We start from the raw sequence: 9,164 nt of genomic DNA on the forward strand, positions 1-9,164 counted from the left end.
ATGGAACTAAGCCCAGTTTAGAACGGCTTTTATAATGGTTTAAACTATGGTTCTAAACCCAATTTAGATCATGGCTTGCATAACAGTTTAAACTATGGTTTTAAGCTCAGTATAGGCATGGATTTTATAACGGTTTTAACCATGGTTTTAAGCGGTAAAGTAGTTAAAACTATGGGTTCTTTTTTTTAAGCCCGGTATAGTCCACGGTTCTTAAATCCTGGTTTTAACTCGATTTACAAAATGTTCTAGGCGTGGTTTTGATCATGGCTTATACATTTTTAAAGAAGTTTAAAATCATGATTTTAGGCTTGCTTTAAACCATGGTTTTAAACATTTCAGACCATATTTTTCAGCCTAGATGAAATCACGTTTTTAAGTCCAGTTTGGGCTCTTGTTTTTAAAAGCCCGTTTTAGATCATGCTCAGGCCGTGGTTCTGAACATGGTTGTCATATATCATATGTCATTATTTAACGGTTCGGGTCATGGTTTTCATCACTACAGTTTTTATCAAGGTTTACATCGTTTTCTGAGTATGGCAGACCCTGGGCTCATGGAGTTGAGCATGGTTTAATTGTGGATTAAAACAAGGTTTTGAGGCCGTCGTCTGTGGGCACTTAAAACAACTTGATTCTGAGTCACCCCAACTGACAAGAGTTCATTGTAACCTATAGAACTCATGAATTTATTGTGTTGCTGACCCTACACACACACACACACACACACACACACACACACACAAACCGTTAATATCTGAAAAGGCAAGTGGCACGGGTAATTCAGCTTTTCATGATTCCCCCCCCCCCCCATCTCTCCATTTCATGAAAAGCTTCTATTTTACGTGGATACATATATTTTCTTACTGACTACATATGAATGTCTCTATGTCACTTATAATATGATAAGTAAGATATACAGTAGACCTATGCACACTAAATGATAGACATACGAAAAACAGAATGTGACAAATGCATGTATATTTACTTGCAACGCCTGGCTTCACTGAAGGGCACATTGATGTACCACGTTATTGCCCCTTACGTTATTTAATCTAGGTCTATCAATAATGTTTTGCAATATGAAAAAAAACTGAGTAGTCCTTATAGGTGCAGGATACAAACGTAAACGCTAAATCGTAGCATTACCTTGTCAAACTCCTCGCCGATGCGTACACAAACTTCAGGAAAGATAATCTTCTATATTCTAAAGGAATAAAATGAGTCAGATTCATATCCTTTTGATTAAAGATACCAACGGCCGAAGATTGCAGTTCAAAATCCCTGCTTCTGTAAAGTTTTGGTTTAGAAAACTCCAGCGTGAACGAACAGCGAGGTGCGGAAGGTGTAGACTACTACGCTCGCTCAGGGGCCTCGACTGGGTCAGAAACTGCCTTGGCATTCAGTTGTCGGTCGTCTGTGTTGCAGGGTAGATGTGGCCCATTTGTTCTCGGAGCCTTTCCCCTCTTTTCTGTTGATTTAAGGACGAGCTATTGTTGTTAATGAATGGTAATTATTGTTAGAAAAATTCAAATTCCGATAATTTTCATTTCCTTGGAAATGACATAGTTAAAAACTGAAATTTCCCTGCCAAACCATAACATACTAATTAGACCAGTGAATTGTCCTAGTGATGTGTGATTGTCCGGTGACACTTTTTTTACGTTCAAGGGGCGAAATATCTTCACAATAAAAAGGACATCTTTGGTGAGTCCTGAACAATAGACTTTTAAGATAATTCTGCAAAATTTATCTGTTTCACTTATGAACTAACATGAGAGTAGAATTAAATTCATATTAAGTTAGTATAGCGCCTTTTTTTAATATATATGTGTATTTATACTCTATTTTTGTGCTCATGTTCGTTGATCGGTGAAACGAACTTTTTAACACCCTTATGCTTAAAGTTTACTCACTTTCAGTTAATTGTGAATATATATATTATATATATATATATATATATATATATATATATATATATATATATATATATATATATATATATATATATATATATATATATACTTAATCCCGAATCCGTTATTTATAAGTTAAATTGCATATCTTGACAGCTTTCTTAATGAAGGTCTTGGAAACTCCGTATCCCGTCCCTGTGAGGCCTAGTTCCGTATAATCAACTAGATAATTATGGAATAATGAATAAGTTTAATTGTATATTAGACTATCTCCTATTATAATTACGTAAAGTTAGTAATTGCCTTCATTTGTATAATCTACAGAACCTAGTATTAACTAACATAGGGTAAATTGGATATTAATTTTTCTTCGTAATTTGCATCATGTGAAAATCGAAAACATTTTTATTAATGTATTTCACATTTCAACATATCAAATTTTCCCCCTTTTTTCATTAACTTTTCACCAAATATTTTTATTGGTCTGTCATGGGCCGAGTGAAGAAAAGGGTTGGGGGAAAAAGATTGTTAAGAGATACCGGTATGGTAAATCCTCTGCTGTTTGTGAAAGCTCCGGATATCCGACAGATATGAAAAATAAATCTGCAATCGTTTATTTGCTTTAGATGCATATATGCTCTATAGTTCAAATGTTAGATTTTTCACTGTATTACATGCTATTCTGCATTCAGAAGTTCATTTGATATTGACTTTTGCCATACTGCATAAAGAGGTGGTTTATTGCATTTAAAATTGGGAAATATCTTGTACTAGGTTTTGATATTTTTGGCCAAATAAATTGTATATATATATATATATATATATATATATATATATATATATATATATATATATATATATATATATATATATATATATATATATATATCGAGTGTACAATAAGTACTAAACTCCACGTTTAAATGTCACAATATCTCAGTCACCAAATACATAATAACTCGTTTATTATTACAATGAACCTCACATTTCCCCAGACGAACACAATCCCAATAAAACATTTAATTCTTTTTATACGACCAAGTAATTATGATAATATTAGATCTGCATTGAGCTCATGTTTGCATGACAAGGAATTTTATAAGTGAAATAATTTAAAATAACGCGATGGACTGGGAAAGGTCCTTTTTACAGATTTAGTGTTTTTTTTTTTTTTTTTTTTTTTTTTTTTTTTTTTTTTTTTTTTTTTTTTTTTTGCAAGCATATCCGTCGGATTGGAAGTGTCTGCTACGAAATGAAAGGACGATTTTATTTTATTACATACTGAATAAAGAAGAGGGACATTTTGTTCTATGCTGTTCATTAACTTTTGACGAGTTTTTAATGAGGCTTCTTGTAACATTATTTTAATGTAACTTAGTTCTTATTTTACAGGTTCTTTGTTAAAACATGTTCATTTGTACTGTTTTACATCGTGATGTATTTTTTTTCTGCACTTAAGGAATAATATTTATATATTGTGTATTATTTTGTATTTTAGTTGAACATTTTCTTGATTTAGTTTTTACAGTTGAGATTTTATTCACATTTTTTATTGCTTAATATTTTGTGGTCTTCACCGACAAATATGAAAATGTTGGAATAGTTTTTGATTCTAAGTAATAGTTCTAATTTTCGTATCGAATGAAGGTTTCATCAACTCCAGCAACTTTTCCCACAATTAGCATTTCTAATCATTTCTTCCTACGAACTTTAAAAATTATATAGCGTTTTTTTTTCTATTTTTTTCCTGTTTCCTTCTTATTAGTTTATTTCTATTTTGTATCCTTTCTGGAGCCAATGTATATTCTTGCGTGGCTTAATTACTCGTTATTTTTCATCGTTATTTTTTACCCAAGCACTTCTTTCTAGAATAATCTTCAGGTACGTCATAGTGCTGCCAACTTTATGCCATTTTTGTCATCAAGTGCTTCATATCGAATATAATGTTGAGTTCAGCCGATGTCATGAGACTTTTCAATCCCGTTAACATCTGTTTCATCGATTTCATAGTATACTTTTAAGCGATATTATGAAAACCTTTTTATGCGATCTAATTAATTTCTCTGAAGGTGATTCAATTTTTTTCCATAATCATTTTATTAACACCGACATCAATTTTGCCTCTCGATAAAACTAATAACGTCTCCTCAAAGGTTATGTAATTAAAGCCTTCAAAGGTGAAAACCTATCCTGACATTTCGTTGACATTAGTTTAACGAATACTTCCAGAAGAATTTTTACCTTATACCTGACATATCTGGAACGTCCCCACCTCAGGCTTCACTTATGTATGACTTTATATATAGTCCGCTGCTGGGGTCTAAGTGGCCATTCAGTCAAATAAGGGACTAGGTCTATGCCATTACCTCACTAGAATATTTCTTGTTCAAACTTACCCTCTTGATTACTGTCACCAGCATTTTGACAAGTATGCCATTATATATATATATATATATATATATATATATATATATATATATATATATATATATATATATATATATATATATATATATATATATATATATATATATATATATATATATATATATATATATATATATATATATATATATATATATATATATATATATATATATATATATACATATATATATATATATATATATATATATATATATATATATATATATATATATATATATATATATATATATATATATATATCATTTCCTGCCTTTATGATTTATTGCGCTATCATTTTCTTAGTGTTCTTACTGACTAATTTTTTGTTCTCTTGGCTACTCTCACGAACATTTTCCTAATGTAACATCCCGTTTCTAGTCATTAACATATTTAGCCGACACGCTTCATTGAATTATTTAACTTTGAAAGAAACTTTACTTTGTTATTCAGTGCGAAAAGTTCCATGATTTTATGCCTTGCTCTACGTTCTTATCAAATATTATTTTACTGTACTCTCTCTCTCTCTCTCTCTCTCTCTCTCTCTCTCTCTCTCTCTCTCTCTCTCTCTCTCTCTCTCTCTCTCTCTCTCCAGAAATTCCTCTTTATCTATGTATATGACTATAAATTCATGCATGTTGCATTGTGATTCTTTTTGCTTATTTGCAATTGTATAAGTGTATGAGTTTGAATACCCGACTGTATGTATACCTGTTTGCTCACTACAGACTGGCTGTATTCGTGCTTAAACTTTATACTTTTCTATTTGCTCGTGTATTCTCTCTGGTAATATTAGAGTAATGGTATAAGTAGCAGGAAATTGTGAAATTTGTAATAATACTTTCTAGTAAGTGTACACCTTTGTCTAGTGTTAGTAAAAAAAAAAAAAAAAAAAAAAAAAAAAACGCTTAAAAAAACCCATATTCTCACTGACACGGAGGCATGATTGGATTTTCATATACTGTATCTTTATATAACGTAATTCATGAATCTTTATCGAAATATGGAATAGGGGATATTTTATTGTATAAAACATTTCCATTCGTTGCACGTGAAAATCGTAAGAGAATTGGATATACAAATAGGATATATCTATTCGAATAATGTAGAAAGTGCACGAAGAAGTACATTTCCTGAGGAAGTGGAGCACACAAAAATGTTTTAATCAATGCTCATAGCATGAGGATGGTTTGCCAAGAATAATAGAAAATCCTAATGCGAAAATTATACATGCAAGGAATTTTTCAAGGAAATAAAATGTAGGTAGAAGTGTCGATCAAATTATAACAGTGATTAAGCTTAAGACTTTTACATTAGCCAAAGAAAAAGGCTATCATTTGCCATTTCTGATTTTCTGTTTTTTAAGGGATGAAAAATGTTGAGTTCATTTTAAAAGAAGTAATTATTATTTGAAAGGAAATGGAACAATAGTATGACTGCGCCGATGAATAAACTTTGAAGTAACATGCTCTCTCTCTCTCTCTCTCTCTCTCTCTCTCTCTCTCTCTCTCTCTCTCTCTCTCTCTCTCTCTCTCTCTCTCTCTCGCTTTAAAATTAGCACATCTTATAGTACATTCGGTTGAAAACCACAGCGACCCAAAAAGGAAATCAAAAACAAAATCTAGATTTCATAGTTTTCTGAGTTTTCTTGGCTAGATTATTTTATTTAACTTTTCTGTCATTGTAAAGGAGAATGTTGTTAAGTGATGGCAAGACTTATGATCTTCCTCACTTTTGTTATTTATCTTAAAGTAAATGTTACATCTTCAGCGTATATCATCTCAATTTCATTTTTCACAGTTTTTCACTTGGAGCTTTTCCAGTGGAGCGAAATTATTTTGCTTTACATTGTGTAATTTTGCTTATTCAGGCCAGTTCATCATAAAAATCAAATTTGCTCAAACCTTTGAAATTTGTATGAGTTTTTTATTTGGTAGAATTAAATTATTTGACCCATTAGCTTTATTTCGACTTGGATATGTTTTTATTTAATTTTTCTTATATGTTAATTCTGACTTATGCTCTATGACAGTCTTTTTTTTTTTTTTTTTTTGGTCGTCGATACAAGGTATAGCCTACATGATAATCTAGAGGTTGTGAGTGCATCTTAGTTTTTATAGCAATTTGCTTTCTTACCTTTTGCTGTCGAGCTTCGTCTTAACTTTAACTTCGTACTGTAACCTCATAGTTGCTTTTGGGTGCTGAAAGACCTCACGGGCCCCAGCACTGGGCTCTATAGCCCAATTTCATAAATCTAATTCAATATCATCTCATTTTCTTTTATTTTCATATATATTTTACCATCTGAAAAGGATTGTGTTCTTGATTTTGACAAGATCTTAATTGACTATATTTTTTTTTTTTTTTGTGTGTGTGTGTACACCTGGTATTTTCCTATTTCTGAAAATTTCAAGTAAATCCGAATATATGCTACAGATGCGTATGGTGCATTTCTGTACTGCGACCTTTTGTGTATATCTTTTTACAAATTCTGGACCTTTACGTTCAAGCTGCCTTTGTGCATTTTTGTAACCTCAGGGGAATTTCTTTCCTGTTAATATTTGCTTCCTATTCATACCATTTAAATCAAAAGTATATTTCCCTAAATGTATTTTATTTCCCCCTATTTTCCTTCTATAATGGAGGTTTCATATCTTAAAATCCATTTACTTTTCTGTATATATTGTTTATTTTTTAAAATTTTAAATTTGTCCTTCTTTTTCAATTATACTATGCAATATTTCTTTTATAATTTTTTTTTTCATGTTCATGTATTTTTTTTTTATTATTTAGTCTTATGTACGTACAGTATTTATTTGTCTTGTATATTTTTTTTAACGATTTTTGTTGTTGTTGTACAATACCTTCTGTTGCAACGTTTATTTAGTGTATTTTCATGGGTTTGGGGATTTTTTTTTTTTTTTTGTGTATAGATGTTCTCTTTTGTAATTTATCGTTTTACGCATCTTTGCATAATAAAATTTTTCGTTTTATCCAAGTTCAGTATTTCGTTACATTTTTAATAGACACAATGCCAGCGTAGATTTGATCATCTGGAATGATTCGTGCACTAATTTGGGAAATCGCAAATACATATTACGTCAGTTGCAGTCGGCCCTTCTCAAGGAAGACCGAACAATATTGCGTGATGCCTTTTAATTTACATATTGTGTTACGTAATTAGGCTATCTGTTTACGTAAGTGTCGGAATATTTTTTCAGTACACTGTATTTTATGAAAGAAATTGAAGGTTATATTCCAAACTTTATCCATTGTTGTGTTATTTGTTATAGACATAAATAGAATTGAAATATTAGTACAAGAAAATCTCGTTATATGTTTGATTATATCATTTAAATAATCATGAATAAAACCTTACAGATTTTAGTTATCTGTAAATCTCGTGTCGAAAATACTATCGGATACGTCCTTTCCTGGCGTTCTGCTGGACGGGAGGTCGAGTCTGGCTTAAACGATGGGAGGGTTTGAGGGTTGGGTTTGGGGGAGCCTTTAGGTCTGCCTGCTGAGTCATCAGCACCCATTGCCTAAATCTCTCTGGTTCTAGCTGAGTTGGGGAGAGGGCTTGGGCGTTGATCATATGGAAAATTGGTAGGTAGTAGGTTGATACTGCTGCTAGAGAGTCATTGGGTCCTTTAACTGTCCAGACAGTGCTACATTGGCTCCCTCTCTTTGGTTACGGTTAATTTTTCCTTTGCCAACTTATGCACCTAATAGTCTGGCAACACCTGACAGCACTTGAGATTACCAAACAATTCTTCTTCGCTCAAGGGGTTAACGACTGCACTGTAATTGTTCCGTGGCTACTTTCATCTTGATAAGGGTAGGGTACACGCGGACACACTATTCTATCTTATTTTTCCTCTTCTGTTTTTTAAGGTATTTATAGTTTATATATAAAAGAATATAAATAAATGTTCTTATTGTTCTTAGATTATTTTACTTTAATTGTTCATTACTTCTTATATATTTTCTTGTTTCCTTTCTTCATTGAGCTATTTTCCCTGTTGGATCTCTTGGCCTTATATCATCTTGCTTTTCAACTAGAGTTGTAGCTTAGCTTGTAATAATAATGGTGTTAATAATATATGATCAGTCTCTAGGTCCTTGTTATTGCCCCATGCCTCTGTAATTCATGAGCGGCCTATAAACGTTAAACCTATTATTATTAATATTATTATTATCATTATTATTATTATTAGGGCAACTATGCCTTCAAAACTGTCCCCAAGCTTAGACCAAGGTTATTTTGTCCTAGTTGTGCATAAGCTAGATGGAAACCATTGGTGAAGAGAGTTCCTAAGCTGCCCGACGGCCGGTGTAAATGAGGATTATATTTCTTATTAACTATTATCGTTAGTTCATCCAGATAGAAATAATATATAATCCCAATACTCCATACGGTATCTTATATACATGATCATCTGTTATAATGACAGTCCCATAAACGTACCCAGTTATGTGGGTAACATGGGGAAACACTACTCGCTATTTTTATCATTCATAACTTACATCCCTTAAAGGAATCAGGTTTATCAAATAAAGAAGAAATATACGCATTGCTTCATTTTATAAACACCATTATCATTTAAAACCAGACACAGAAATCCGGGAAATCCAGTTTTGCTATTTTATGGCCGTAGCTAACTGAAAATTGAGTGACCAAATTTACCCTCTCAATTCTTCCCTAAACATCATTTTCATAAAGGTTTTAGCCCTTCTTAAGATCATAAAACTGGTGGGTTCTTAGCCATGTTATCATATATGCATTACATTGTCGTCGTGGTGATGAGGCATGAAAATATATTTCCG

The 9,164-nt window shown here is 31.8% G+C and overlaps 1 protein-coding gene across 1 annotated transcript in view; it reads left to right on the forward strand.

The window, feature by feature from the left end:
- The first annotated feature begins 1,412 nt into the window (after positions 1 to 1,412).
- Positions 1,413 to 9,164, forward strand: part of LOC137622904 (nephrin-like) — an 838,006-nt gene continuing 830,254 nt past the window's right edge. Inside the window, exon 1 of the mRNA XM_068353453.1 lies at positions 1,413 to 1,701. The gene's annotated coding sequence lies outside the window, so the exon portion shown is untranslated. The remainder of the gene's footprint in view (positions 1,702 to 9,164) is intronic.

This window comes from Palaemon carinicauda, chromosome 30, assembly GCF_036898095.1.
Source record: "Palaemon carinicauda isolate YSFRI2023 chromosome 30, ASM3689809v2, whole genome shotgun sequence".
Taxonomy (NCBI): domain Eukaryota; kingdom Metazoa; phylum Arthropoda; class Malacostraca; order Decapoda; family Palaemonidae; genus Palaemon; species Palaemon carinicauda.